We start from the raw sequence: 15,655 nt of genomic DNA, 5'->3' as shown, positions 1-15,655 counted from the left end.
TTTTTAATGTTATGAGAATGTCAATGTCCATAACTGCTAATATAACTCCCTCTCCTGGTTCAGGATCACATCTTCTGTGTAAATTCTGCAACATTTATGTTTATATGGACGCCTTCCCTGAGCTTACGCTGTGTGATGTTTGATGACATTCAAGGGCTTACTATGACTCCAACATGAAACACTTTATCTACTGGGTACATAACACCCTAACAAAATACATGATAACGAAGTTCATAAAATTTGAGCCTAGGTGGTTTGGAATTATGTACCACCAGATGAAAGAGAGATTTCATTTAACCTAAAGCACTACTTGAAACCTCACAGAAGGTGTTCAAGTTCAGCAAAAGAATGGCTGGCTGTGAGATGTTGGACAATGGTGAACCAGCCATGTTCATGTTTAAGGAGATTTTTAATGTAATTTATACAGATTATATATTTAACATTACACATTTGACATACGATGGTGGAAAACTACTACCAGGATATTATGGATAAGGCAAGCATATGAAAGAGTACTATTTGAGAATGCTTGGCTTCCCATTTGCATCAGAACACTGAAGACAAACTTGAAGAGAGAGAGAAGAATAGTTGTGATGCGAAAAGAATCAAGACTCAGGTTGATAAAGAAAGAGGTTTGAGATGGGCTCCAGGTGAGCTGGTTTGGTTTCTACCCCAGCCACATCAACCTGACCCTGCTGAGAGACGGCAAGCAGCCAGTGGCAGAACAGGAGCTGACAGGGGGAGGAGGTTGCCCAGGGAGAGCAGAGGACTCACTAGCTGAGGAAGAGTCTGGAGGTCAGTACTGAGAGCCAAAGAAGAGAGCCACACAACTACACCTGTACTGCCTCACCTCAGTCTGAACAACAAGCAGGATGTCAGGTTGGGAGTCTAGCAGAGAGAGTACACCTATCCACACTCTCAGGTCTACTGGTGATGCTGCTGATTGTTATTCTATTGGGCATTTTCATTTGTGTCAAAAAGGATGTGGGAGGATGCACTGCCTCCTAGCCTAAACTTGCCAACGCTTGATGCAAAAGTGTCAGAGGAAATGAACCTTTCAGATTCTGAGACTCCAATATATGATGGGACACTGATGCAGATTTGTCAATTCAGCTCAATTCACAATGAAAATATGACTGCCAGAGCACTCATGAGGCCAGGCACAAAACATGCAAAATATTACATGTTATTGTCGGTCAATTTCCCTCAACAAGGAATGTAAAGGGATCAGCTTGGGGAGACTGTTGACAATAACAAATATCTGGTCATTATTAGTACAGATCTGCATTTATTTATTTTATATACGGTTTGGCAACCTGAGCATTAAAAGGTAATCTTGTAGTGGTTTCTACTATGTGATCTATAATTTCAATCAAGTGACTATTCCACACTGCAGCCACCCCATTGTGCTGTATTAGCTGATATCCAGTATCTTAAAGAAGGAGAATCATGTGATGATGTGTATGAGGTCTGTTTATTATTGGAATGACTTTACAGTGTCTCTGTTTTGTATTGTATAAGGGTTAGCACCCTGGCTCTGGGACTCATTTGATGAGCCAGGTGTGTTTATTTCTATGTGTTTATTTCTATGTTGGGGAAGCTCCAGTTTGCTGATTTCTATGTTTGTTTGAGTGACTCCCAATCAGAGGCAAATTAGTGTCAGCTGTTGGCTGGTTGTTTCTGATTAAAAGTCATATTTAAATCATTTTGTTTTTCCTTTGTGTTTGTGGGTTTTTGTTCCATGAGTACTGTCATTGTTGATAATTATGGACTTCACGAAGCTGCTTTTTATGTATATCGTGTTTATACTTTAACTAATTAAAGTATGTCTGCTCATCAGCGCTGCGCCTTGGTCTCTCCTGACGATCATGACAATGTAGTGTATGTTCATCCTAGCTGCACAATAATACCCTTTTATTACAGACAATAAAATGTAGCCAAATTGATTAATGGACTGATTAATGAGCACTACTATATTAATTCATGTAATTGGAAGCAAATGTCAAGTATACCGTAATTTCTCTCAGGAACTTTATCACTGTAAAGGAGAGAAATCTGGACACCGATTTCACTCAGCTTAAGAATGTTATATTAAACTAATGGTGAATGTTGTATGCATTAGAATACCAAACAGTTTTAGGATAGGAACACCTTTATTGGGGAATGAATTCACCTGATTGTAGTCAGTGCTATGAAAAGTCATTTTCTATTTTACAATATGTACACTCTCTCATTCTAAATATCATTTGTTTAGTTTACTTTTCCCCAGTCAAATATTCAGGCCTACATTTCCACTTCAAGGCTGACCCACAACATAAAACGTAGCTTTTGGAATATAAGACCAGTTTAATCAACTGTTACTTTATTGAACACTGAATGGTATATCAAAAGGCTGTTGCCAATGTCTCCATTCCACATTTTGAAATAAGTATTCTTCATGTTACCTGCTTCCTAATGAGAACAACTAGGTTCAAAACTCTAGGTCTACTGCGCACAACAATACTGTGTTAGCCCCTCTGAGCTGTTGCCTAGAGCCACTGGCCACATTAGATTTCTAAAACCTGCTTGAAAGTAAATTTTTCCATGTAAAAGCCATAAACATCTATATCTAACCTACATTTCATTCATCGATGTAAAGGGCAGGTGCTCAGAGGCTACATTCCAAATGGCACCCTATTCCCTACATGGTTCACTATGGGCCCTGACTGAAAGTAGTGTACTATATAGAGTAGGTGCCATTTGGGATGCAAATTAATCATTATTTTTAGTAATCTCGTGATATTACCATTGTTTCCTATATGCTTGGCAAATCTCAGTTTTGGACAAGACTGACATTGATGACAAAAATTACCCTATTTACACTTTGTAGTACATTTTGACACTAGAATAAATGTTTCGACTATATCGATACAACATGCAGGCTACTTCTAAACGAGTAGTTGCTTTCAGGGCAGTGGGCTCTTTAATAACGGGAAGCATAAAAATAGCAGACATAGATCAGTTCTAGCACTTCTTAGACTTGCTTTCAATGAGAATGACAGACTTATAACTACAATTTCTTCTCTACCACTTGGTCATAATGCGTAAAAGCTGTTATTGAAGCACCATGTAGATATATTTTGTTTGTTAATTGAAAGGGAAGTCTGTTAGACTCACTTGAGAGCTTAGAAACCTGCCACTGACGCACACTTTCTAAATCATGGCCAAACTGTCTGTCTTTTTATTTGTTCATTCACTTACAAAATTACTGTCAACCAGGTAAGATGGACTTAACTTTATCTCAAACTCAATTAATACTTTTTTATGTTATAAAATGTCAAAGGTCCATAATCATAATATCACTCCTCTCCCAGGTTCAGGATCATATCATCTTTGGGGCACTTGAACATTTCTATGCTTGGAGAGACGCCCTTTTCCTGAGTTTATGGTTGTGGTGATGTTGGATGACATTCAAGTGGCTTACTAAGACTCCAACATGGAAAACTTATCTACAGGGCACATAACACCCCCTAACAAAAATACAATATATCCAAGTTCAGGACGGAGCTTTGTGTATTTAGATCTTTGCACCACCACATGAAAGAGAGATCATTTAACCTAAAGCACCACTAAACCTCAGAAGGTGTTCAAGTTCAGCAAAGAATGACTGGCTGTGAGATGTTGACAATGGTGAACTGTACCTGATCATATAAAAGAACACTTTCAATGCAGTTTTAGTAGATCATGCAATATATTACAACATGACAATTTTATATAAAATGCATGGTGTAAACTACTAAAGGATGATGGAAGGAAAGAATATGCAAAAGGACTTTATGTAATGTTTTCCTTCCCATTTGCATCAGAACACTGAAGACAATCCTGAAGAGAGAGAAGAACGTTGTGATGCGAAAGTACCCCCAGACTCAGGTTGATAAAGAAAGTGAGGTTTCTGAGTGACCTAGGTGAGCTGCCCATGCTTAGTTTCTACCTCGCCCACATCAACCTGACCCTGCTGAGAGACGGCCAGCCAGTGGCAGAATGGTGAGCTGGCAGTGGGGAAGGTTCTGCCTAGTGGGAGACAGGACCTACCAGCTGAGGAAGAGTCTGGGAGGTCAGTACTGAGGAGCTAAAGAAGAACATTGGGCCAACTACACTGTACTGCCTCTCACTCCCAGTCTGACAACAAGCTGGAGGCCAGTTGGAGTCTGGGGACAGAGAGAGTACACCTATCCACACTCTCAGGTCTACTGTTGATGGTTCTGATTTATATTCCCATTGGGCATTTTCATTTGTGTCAAAGGAGGTAGAGATGCACTGCCTCCCAGTCAGTAACCCCTGTCAATTCAGCTCAAATCACAATGAAAATATGACTGCCAGAGCACCTATGAGGGCAGACAAAAAATGTGCAAAAGATTCTGTTGTTGGTCAATCTTCCTCTCCCTTAACAAAGGACTGTAAAAGATCAATTTGCAGAGACTGTTGACACAAACAAAATATCTGGGAACATTAGTCCAGATCTGCATTTATATATTGTATATGCTGGTTCTGGCATCCTGCTCATTAACAAAGATAATATTTTAACTATTTATGTTATGTAATCTGTCATTTATAATCATGACTATTCATTAATTTCACAATGCACTTTATATCTGTAGTCAGTGCCATGAAAAGTCCTTTAGTGTTACTTTTCCCAGTCAAATATTCAGGCTTATATTTCCACTTCAAGGCTCGACTCACAACATAAAACGTAGCTTTTGAATATAAGATCTAGTTTAATTAACTGTTATTTGTATTGAACACTGGCTGGTATATCAAAAGGCTGAAAACCAATGTCTCCATTCTGTTATGATTTAACTGGATAAGAACCCAAATGCAGACAAGTACACCAAGCCAGAGAAGTTTTAACAGGTTTATTTTACAATGTTCAAAGTCCAGGTTCCAAATATATGGGAAGAGCAAGTCCAGGTACAGGGAGGGTAACAGATCCATCAGGGCAGGTGTGGTACCGTAATGTCCTAGTGTCCGTGGTGAGTCCAAAGAGAGGTCGGCAATGGAGAGAGCAGGATGGTGGTGGCAGGAGTGAAGGAGGCAGGAGTCAGGTTCCAAATATTTCAGGCACAGAAGAAAAAGTAAATAGAACAGACCAAAAACACAAAGAGCAAAAATAACCAGGTTGAGCTCAGCAGCGAGACTAACATGGTCGTTTTGACTATGATCTGACGATGAGTGGTGGGTTTGACTGGTCTTAAAGGCTGGGAGGTGATATGGTGAATGAGCTGTTGCTGGAACCTGACTCTAACACACCTGACTCTACTCCTGCAATCAAGGACAGACAGAGGGGAGGGAGAGAGCAGAGAGAGCTACTCTATCAGTAGGCTCCATTGTGGCACCCCCTCTACGGACGCCACCTGGCGGCCGACGGGGCGGATCGGGATGCAACCTATGAAACCTTCGAACCAGATCAGGATCTCACAATGAAGCTCCTGGGCACTCCAGGAACGCTCCTCGGGACCATAACTCCTCCCAATCCACCAGGTACTGGAAACCACGACGCGGTTAACATCCAGAAGTCGCCGGACAGTGTAGACTGACCCCCACCTACGATCTTGGGCGGAGGAGGGGGACGAGAGGGGCGGGCAATACAAAGGGCTAACTGACACAGGCTTAATCTGGGAAACATGAAAGGTGGCAATGAACCCGTAGGGAGGCAGGAAGCTGTAGCCAACTGCCAAGAGGGTTAACAATAATAGACAGTATCTTTAGAACGGTCCTATAAAAAGGAGGCGCCCATCTTCTTAGACTCCACCTTCAATGGAAGGTCCTTGACTTCAGCCATACCTCTTGACCAGGAGAGTAACCGGGAGCCTGGGACCGGTGACGGTTGGCTTGCCTCTGCATGTACGCCAAGCTCGGGACAGAGCCACCCTGGCCTTCCTCCAGACCTTGGAAGCAGCGGGCGCATGTGGGACTGGCACCAGGGCACCGCAAGTTCCCTCTCTTGGGAAGGGAACAGGGAGGCTGATAACCCAGAGCACACAGAAAAGGAGACAAACCAGAGGAAGCGCTAGTCAAGGTGTTATGAGCATATTCCCCCACCAGGGAGCATGGAGCTCCATGACCCAGGGTTAGACCCAGTGACACAGCGAAGAGCTGCCCATCTCCTGGTTCGCTTTCTCGGCTTGCCCGTTGGTCTGGGTGATATCCAGAGGACAGGCTGAATGTAATGCCCAGCCTTACAGAAAGCTTTCAACACCTGGGGAGACAAACTGGGAACCCCTGTCAGAGACAATATCCGTGGGTAGACCATGAGACGAAAACATGTTCAACCAAAATATCAGCCGTCTCTGGCAGGCAGTTTAGGCAGGGCCAAAATGAGCGAAACTTAGAAAACGTATTTAATCACCGTAAGAATGACAGTCTTACCAGATGATAAAAAAGTCCAGTGACAAAATCCATAGCGATATGCGACCAGGCCGCCAGCAGTAGAGGTCGATGACCAGCGCTGGCCTGTGGGGAGTTTTTACTTCGTGTACATACTGTGATAAGCAGCAATGAAGGCTCGAGTGTCCGCCCATCGTGGCCTACCAGAACTTCCGTCAGCATTGAAAGTCAAGGGTCCGCGAAACTCAGGGTGGCAGGTAAGGGAAGACGAGTGGACCCACTGAAGTACCTGGGAGCGAGCAGACTCAGGGACAAAATATCCGGTTAGGAGGACCCCTCCTAGGTTCAGCTGATGATGCTGAGCCTGTCTAACAATCCTCTGATGTCACATGTGATGACTGCAATACTGCAGGTAGGAGGCAAAATGGGTTCAGGTTACTACCAGTATCAACAGCCGAATGAACACGGTAGGACAGGGCGTCAGGGCTTGACGCGTGACTCCAGGACCGCAACACAGAGAAAATTGAATCTCCCAAAAAATAGTGCCACCTGGTTTGACGGCTGAGCTAAGCCATTGACTGAGGTAAGCCAGATTCATGATCCGCCCAACGATGAAGGTTGTTCCGCTCCAACCAATGTCACCACCTCGAGAGCTGGGGCTTAACGGCGAGCAGTTCGATTTACTTCAACATCATAATTCTCTGCCTGAGAAAGTCTGAGAGAAGCACAGGGATGCCGTTAATCTCAGGAGAACGCTATGACAACACTGCACCTACCCCATAATGGATGCATCCACTCACCGACAAACTGATGTCGGGCCGGCTGCATCAGAATGGAAGCAGAGGCTAAGCGATGTTTCAGTTCTTCGAACGCTGATTCGGCCCTCATTCCAAGCGAACGGTCGTGAGATGGAGGTGAGCGGTGGGAGTGGCGCCGCAATGCGGCCAGTCCTGATGAACCTCCTATAGAAGTTCAGAACCCCAGGAATCAAGCAGAAGTTGTTTATGGGGTAGAGGAGCTTGGCAAAACCGTGACAGCAGAGATCTTAGCTGGGTCCATCCAAGTAGCCTCCCTGAGCTATGATGTAACCCAAAAGAGGTCTCACACATGAAATTCACATTTCCATCTTCACAAAACAGTTTGCTCCCAACAACCTTGCAACACCTGGCGCACATGCAGTTCATGTTCCTGGGAGGACTTCTGAGAAAATCAAGATATCATCCAGATAGACAAAATAAAACTGACCCAACATGTTCCAAAGGACAACTGGCTGACTAGTGCCTGAAAACAGCAGGGCCATTAGACAACCCAAAGGCATAACCCGATACTTTAAAATGTCCCAAGGGTGCTGAAGGCAGTCTTCCATTCACATCACTTCCTGCATGGACGCGCACCAGGTGATACGTATTTCAGATCCAGTTTCGTAAAGATGGTAGCAAAATTCATGAAGGAGGAGTTATAAGAATTAATCAGCGCAGAGAATACTTGTTCTTACGGTGATGTTGTTAAGTCCACTGTAATCAATACAGGGTCTGGGAGGGTCTTATCCTCTTAGCAACAAAAAGAATCCCGCCTCCAGGTGACGAGGAAGGACGCATAATACGCCAAGGAGTCCCGGAATGTAGTTCCTCTATAGCCTCCGCTCCGGCCGGGAGAGATTTGACAGGCGACTGCTGGGGAGCCGGGCTCCTGGCTGGAGGTCACTGGCGCAGCCGAAGGCCGGTGAGGAGGAAGAGAAGGGCTCTGTGTTTGCAGAAACGGATGCCAGGTCATGATACACGCTGTGAAATGGAAGAGAAAGATCCATGGATTCACAGGAGGTTGAGGCACAGTACTGGCAGGAGTCTGAGCAGAACACAAACAATTCACACATGACAAACAGGCCTTAAGAAACAATGTTACCTGTCACCCAATCAATGTGGGATTGTGTTTTATGAGCCAGGGATACCAAGGACCAGGGAGTCTGAAAGGAATGAGCACATGGAATTGGAATGCTCTCCTGATAACTTCCACACTCTAAGACAAACAGGAACAGTCTGATGGGTCATGGGGTCAAATAATTGTCCATTGTGACCCTTAGCCTGCAGCGGACAGTCCAGGAACAGTCTCCAAATCCATTTGCTGGAGCTTCCACTTTATCCAAAAGCTTTATCGCACCAGAGTCAATTGTAGCTGTACTAACAGAGAAATTCTGGGACTGCCACTGGAGGGATGCCTGAGCAGAATGCGAAGAAGAGGAAGAATCGCTGCTCGGGGCCCACAAAAACTTCTCCTATTAATGATGTCAGGGCCCTTTTCCCGGACGAACTGGGCAGGAAGGAACGAATGATTCAGCCTCTCCACATAGGCAGACCCAGCCTGAATACTACTTGGTACGCTCCTCTGAGGACAACCGTGGCACCACCCACTCTGGCTTTCGGGTTCAGTGCCTCGTATCACTCGGGAAGACACGGTTTTCTCCGCAGGGACGATGCAGGGAGGAGTTTGCTGGATGGCTGTGACAGGTTGGGGGGAATCAACACCTCTCCCATGGCGCCCAATCCGATTATCCAACCTGGAGAAAAGAGTGAAATAAGATTATTCATGCCGAGGCTATCTATCATATGACACCAATTCATCTTTAAGGTCTCAGACAAAGTGATTGATGAACACTCCTTTGTAATGCCTCATTATTCCAACCACTCACTGCCAAGTAGTCAAAAACTCCACTGCTATCTCCGCCACACTACGAGCTCTGGGCCGGAAGAGAAAACAGCCGCTTCGCAGCAGCCTTGCCTCTTACTGGTGGCCAAAACCCTTCCTCATCTCCGGTGGTGAAGGCAATGTAGTTAGCTGCAAATGTCCGACTGACTTCTCCCAGACCGCGGATCCCCAGGCACGAGCGGAACCGCCAGGCAGAGCTGATAAGGTAGGCACACGGGCTCTTTCTGAGGCGGAGGTGAGGGCTGTTGTTCAAACACTAACGAGCATTGAGTCAAAATCGCCACAGGTTCCCATGTTCCCGCCATAGCGCCTGAAGCAGGTTCAAAAGGCTCTGATCTGGGCCGAAGGGGCAGTAAGGGCAGATACTGATTGAGAGTAAATTGAACCTGATTAAGGGCACCCGACCGTCCTCAGCAATCGCTTTAAACAGGGTATCATGTTGGCTAAATAAAATGCCCTGATTGGCTATGTCAGTCCAAACTCTGAGTGCACTCTGGGGGTGTAATTCGAGCTACTGTCTGCTGGGTTCATGCTGGTCAGATCATACTGTTAAGTGATTTAACTGGATAAGAACCCAAATGCAGACAAGGATACCCGGAAGCTGAGAGTTTTGTAACAGGTTTATTGCATAATGTTCAAAGTCCAGGTTTCCAAATATATGGGAAGAGTGTCCAGGTACAGTGGAGGTTAACATCCAGATCAGGGTGGTGGTACTGCAGAATGTCCTAGTGTCCGTGGTGAGTCCAAAAGAGGACGCCCGGCAATGGAGAGCAGGATGCAGGGCAGGAGAAGCGAGGCAGGAGTCAGGTTCCAAATATCTGTGGCACAGGAGAAAAGTAAAATTAGAACAGACTAAAAAACACAAGAGCAAAAATAAACAGGTTGAGTCGTGCAGTAGGAATAACATAATGCCTTGACTATGATCTGACGACAGAGTGGTAAGTTTGACCGGGTCTTAAAGGCTGAGGTGATATGGTGAATGAGCTGCAGCTGAAACCCTGACTCCCGCACACACCAGACTTCACTCCTGCAATCAAGGAAGACAGACAGAGGGAAGGGAGAGAACAGAGAGCTACCTCTATCAGCAGTAGGCTCAATACATTCCACATTTTGAAATAAGTATTCTTCCATGTTACCTGCTTCCTAATGAAACCAGCTGGGTTCAAACCTGGGTCTCCTGCACACGACATTACTGTGTTAGCCTTCTGAGCTAAAGCCTAGAACCACTGGCAACATTAGATTTCCTAAACCTGCTTGGTGCATTTTTCCATGTAAAAGCCATAAACATAACTTACTTACATTTCATTACCGATGTAAAGCGCAGGTGCTCATAGACTGTGTTATAAATGGCACCTATTCCCTACATAGTGCACCATGGGCCCTGGTCAAAAGTAGTGTCCTACATAGACAAAAAGGGTGCCATTTGGGATGCAGCTATAATCAGTGGCTTCAGTCAATTGAGTTCCCCAGGTCTGCACACTCCAGTGTTTTACCTAAAGGAAGAAAAAGGCTGAATTGTATTTGTCTTGGAGACTAATGCCTCATAAAGAGTAAATATAATTTGTCAATCTGAAATGAGTCAGAGTTAGTGCTGCCTTCCCTTTCCCAAATAAAGTATTGTTCATTGTGAAACTTGCCTGGTTGTCATTCATCCTTCCTGAAATTGCACTGGGGTACAAAATAACCAACAATGTCCATATCTGACACACACACAGCCACACAGTCACACACACAAGCAGGGACGGACAGACTTGGAGGTCAGGGTTCCCCAGAATGCATGTGATAGCAAAAGTGTAGAATTGTAGGAAATTAGCTTTAAAACTGCAACATTTGCTTTTAGTCTCACGACAAAATGTGTAGAATAGCATTATAAAATTGCTAACTTTTCTTTCTGTACCATGGCAAAATATGTTGAAATGTAGGAAGTTAGCTGATTCTCCCTGCTACGCGAGGCTATTGTAAAATAGTGAACACTCAAAATCATGGGCAAACTGTCTATCTTCTTGTTTTTCTTTCCTTTTACACCATTGTCAACGCAGGTCAGATGGACTACTTACTTTCTATCAAACTCATTTAATGATTTGTTATATTATAAAATGTAAAATGTTCATACAGTGGCGAAAAAAAGTATTTAGTCAGCCACCAATTGTGCAAGTTCTCCCACTTAAAAAGATGAGAGGCCTGTAATTTTCATCATAGGTACACGTCAACTATGACAGACAAAATGAGAAAAATATCCAGAAAATCACATTGTAGGATTTTTTAATGAATTTATTTGCAAATTATGGTGGAAAATAAGTATTTAGTCAATAACAAAAGTTACTCAATACTTTGTTATATCCCTTTGTTGGCAAAGACACAGGTCAAACGTTTTCTGTAAGTCTTCACAAGGTTTTCACACACTGTTGCTGGTATTTTGGCCCATTCCTCCATGCAGATCTCCTCTAGAGCAGTGATGTTTTGGGGCTGTCGCTAGGCAACACGGACTTTCAACTCCCTCCAAAGATTTTCTATGGGGTTGAGATCTGGAGACTGGCTAGGCCACTCCAGGACCTTGAAATAGCTTCTTACGAAGCCACTCCTTTGTTGCCCGGGCTGTGTGTTTGGGATCATTGTCATGCTGAAAGACCCAGCCACGTTACATCTTCAATGCCCTTGCTGATGGAAGGAGGTTTTCACTCACAATCTCACGATACATGGCCCCATTAATTCTTTCCTTTACACGGATCAGTCGTCCTGGTCCCTTTGCAGAAAAACAGCCCCAAAGCATGATGTTTCCACCCCCATGCTTCACAGTAGGTATGGTGTTCTTTGGATGCAACTCAGCATTCTTTGTCCTCCAAACACGACAAGTTGAGTTTTTACCAAAAAGTTATATTTTGGTTTCATCTGACCATATGACATTCTCCCAATCCTCTTCTGGATCATCCATATGCACTCTAGCAATCTTCAGACGGGCCTGGACATGTACTGGCTTAAGCAGGGGGACACGTCTGGCACTGCAGGATTTGAGTCCCTGGCGGCGTAGTGTGTTACTGATGGTAGGCTTTGTTACTTTGGTCCCAGCTCTCTGCAGGTCATTCACTAGGTCCCCCGTGTGGTTCTGGGATTTTTGCTCACCGTTCTTGTGATCATTTTGACCCCACGGGGTGAGATCTTGTGTGGAGCCCCAGATCGAGGGAGATTATCAGTGGTCTTGTATGTCTTCCATTTCCTAATAATTGCTCCCACAGTTGATTTCTTCAAACCAAGCTGCTTACCTATTGCAGATCCAGTCTTCCCAGCCTGGTGCAGGTCTACAATTTTGTTTCTGGTGTCCTTTGACAGCTCTTTGGTCTTGGCCATAGTGGAGTTTGGAGTGTGACTGTTTGAGGTTGTGGACAGGTGTCTTTTATACTGATAACAAGTTCAAACAGGTGCCATTAATACAGGTAACAGTGGAGGACAGAGGAGCCTCTTAAAGAAGAAGTTACAGGTCTGTGAGAGCCAGAAATCTTGCTTGTTTGTAGGTGACCAAATACTTATTTTCCACCAATAATTTGCAAATAAATTCATTAAAAATCCTACAATGTGGGTACTTGCAACACATATAAGTGGAGAGACGCCTTTCCCTGAGTTTACGGTTGTGGTGATGATGGATGACATTCAAGGTAGAAAAAAGGCTGAATTGTATTTGTCTTGGAGACTAATACCTCATAAAGAGTAAATGTCATTTGTCAATCTGAAATGAGTAAGAGCTAGTGCTGCTTGAGAGCAAATATTATTATGTCACAAATACTGTATTTGCTTTCGGAAAACATGCACACCACACACACACACACAGACACACATACACACAGACACACACACACACAGGGCTGCTCTGTCATATATCCCCATGCTATATTTAATTAATGAATCAAGTCTTCTTAATTATCTGGCATTTCTAACCAGATCCTGCCTCAGCAGTTCTGTCCTTCTGAGTGTAACGAAACAGTGGATCTTGTATTCTACCAGCCACAACCTAGACGACACCATCGATTAACACTGTTGCAGAAGGCTACGGTGACTAGTGTAGGGAAGGAAACTCCAAACATGGTAGTCTCTAGGGGACACACTGGCACAGTCACACACACAAGCAGGGACTGATGTATGCACGCAAGCACACACACACACACACACACACACACACACACACACACACACACACACACACACACACACACACACCCACGCACAGTTTCCACTGAACGTTTTAATAGTGTCATCTAACTGGTCTTTGGCTGTGCGCGCAACATGCAAAATGACTGTGGTTGGACAATCAAGACACCAAACTAAATCCAATGGCAGTAAACATGTTAAAATTGCATTGATTTACAGAATAAATAATCTGGGCAGCCCCAATTTCCAGATTAAGGTGGGTGAAGTCATTTCCAGACTGACACCAGAGTGAAAGCACCCTCTCTTCCTCATTCCATCCTGTTACAAACACACTGAGGCTTGTTGTGCAATTAAACTGAACGTCTTTACTCAGATCCCCATGTTAGCAACTCATACAAACTTGTGTGACCCTCACACCTCCGAGGGTCCTACTGATCTCCCCAAACAACTCCAAACAACCACAGACAACCACAAACAACCAACCCTAACCAACCCCAAACAACCAACCCCAAACAACCCCAAACAACCATAAACAGGTACCCAAACGAGCCACAAACAACCAAAAACCCCAAACAGATAACTCAAACAGATACCTCAAACAATCAAACTAGCTACTAGCTAAGCCCTGGACCAGAGCTAGTTAATGTGGCCAAAGCTAGACCAGAGTTAATGCGGACCAGAGTTAGCTAGCCACTAGCTACACCCTGGACCATAACTAGTTAATGCGGACCAGAGTTAGCTAGCCACTAGCTACACCCTGGACCAGAACTAGTTAATGCGGACCAGAGTTAGCTAGCCACTAGCTACACCCTGGACCAGAACTAGTTAGTGCGGACCAGAGCTACACCAGAGCTGGTGTGGACCAGAGTTAGCTAGCCACTATCCATACCCTGGACCAGAACTAGTGACAGATTATAGCTCTGGTCCAGGGTGTTAAAGCACTGCATGCGCACATACTAACTAAGACATAGAAGATCCCATCTGAAACGCAAGCGCATGCACTTTGAGGTTCGCAGACCAGGTGGCCTCAGCGCGCATAATCTGCAGCTGGATGCTTTTCGTTGTTTGGGGTTGTTTATGGTTGTTTGGTGTACCTTTTTGTCATTGTTTGGGGTTGTTTGTGGTTGTTTGGAGTTGTTTAGGGATCCTGTTTGGGGTTGTTTGTGGTTGTTTGGCAGCCCTGTTCCACAGTGTATTTATGCAAATAATTCAAATATTTTCTTTATTTGAACAAAAAATACAAATTAAATATATATAATTGAATTCCCACCAAAATCCCTGAACTCCATGCATTATTTGTCCGTGCCAGTAAAATGTTTTATGTGCTACAGATCCTACTTAATTTGATCACTCTTTGTCACTGAGAATTTGTCTGCACAACAGGAAGTGCAAACTTGTATTTGAGGTTTAAAAAGGCTTCTAAAGTTTGTAATTTACACTTTAAAATATCAGACTTGACCTGCCCTAACAAAAAATATCAACCCCTATAAAAAAAAATCATTATTTATAATCCACATAATAATTGACATTTCCTGTTGCTGCAGGATTATTTTCCTGCTGTAGCAAACTGGCTCAAATTAAAAATGCATCCTGATGGATCCTGATGGATTTTAAAAAGTATGTTTGGAGCATCTTCATCCATTGTCCAACTGTTGCATTTATTATAATTCTTTTTAGAACCTTTTAACAATTTTGATGACTGTCGCTATTGTTTGTGTTTTTTTGTGGTTGTTTAAGGTAGTTTGGGGTATCTGTTTGTGGTTGTTTGGGGTACCTGTTTGTGGTTGTTTGGGGTACCTGTATGTAGTTGTTTGGGGTACCTGTATGTGGTTGGTTGGGGTACCTGTATGTAGTTGTTTGGGGTACCTGTATGTGGTTGGTTGGGGTTGTTTGTAATTGTTTGTAGTTGTTTGGGGTACCTGTTTGTGGTTGTTTGGGGTACCTGTATGTAGTTGTTTGGGGTACCTGTATGTGGTTGGTTGGGGTTGTTTGTAATTTTTGTAGTTGTTTGGGATACCTGTTTGAGGATATTGTAGTTGTTTGGGGTTGTTTGTAATTTTGTGGGGGGAGGGTTGCTTGGGGTTGCTTGTAATTGTTTGTGGTTGTTTGGGGGACCTGTTTGTGGTTGTTTGTAATTTTTTGTGGTTGTTTGGGGTACCTGTTTCTGGTTGTTTGGGGTACCTGTTTCTGGTTGTTTGGGGTACCTGTTTCTGGTTGTTTGGGGTACCTGTTTGTGGTTGTTTGGGGTACCTGTTTGTGGTTGTTTGGGGTACCTGTTTGTGGTTGTTTGAACTGATTAGTAGGACCTCACATCCTTGCACACACACTGCATGTAATACATTCTTAAAGCAACAGCATTCAATACTCAACTGAGCTAGAACCCCACATTACTGAACACATCCAAAATAACAGTCACATTCATAAAAATTTTTTATAATAGTTTCCCCTT

General features: G+C 43.9%; 1 pseudogene; it reads left to right on the top strand.

The window, feature by feature from the left end:
• The first annotated feature begins 218 nt into the window (after nucleotides 1-218).
• On the top strand, nucleotides 219-4,289 carry LOC123492679 (annotated as a pseudogene).
• The last annotated feature ends 11,366 nt before the right edge of the window (nucleotides 4,290-15,655 follow it).

This window comes from Coregonus clupeaformis, chromosome 15 (genome assembly GCF_020615455.1).
Source record: "Coregonus clupeaformis isolate EN_2021a chromosome 15, ASM2061545v1, whole genome shotgun sequence".
In the NCBI taxonomy this organism is placed as follows: domain Eukaryota; kingdom Metazoa; phylum Chordata; class Actinopteri; order Salmoniformes; family Salmonidae; genus Coregonus; species Coregonus clupeaformis.
This window is presented reverse-complemented; position numbering and strand designations above follow the sequence as displayed.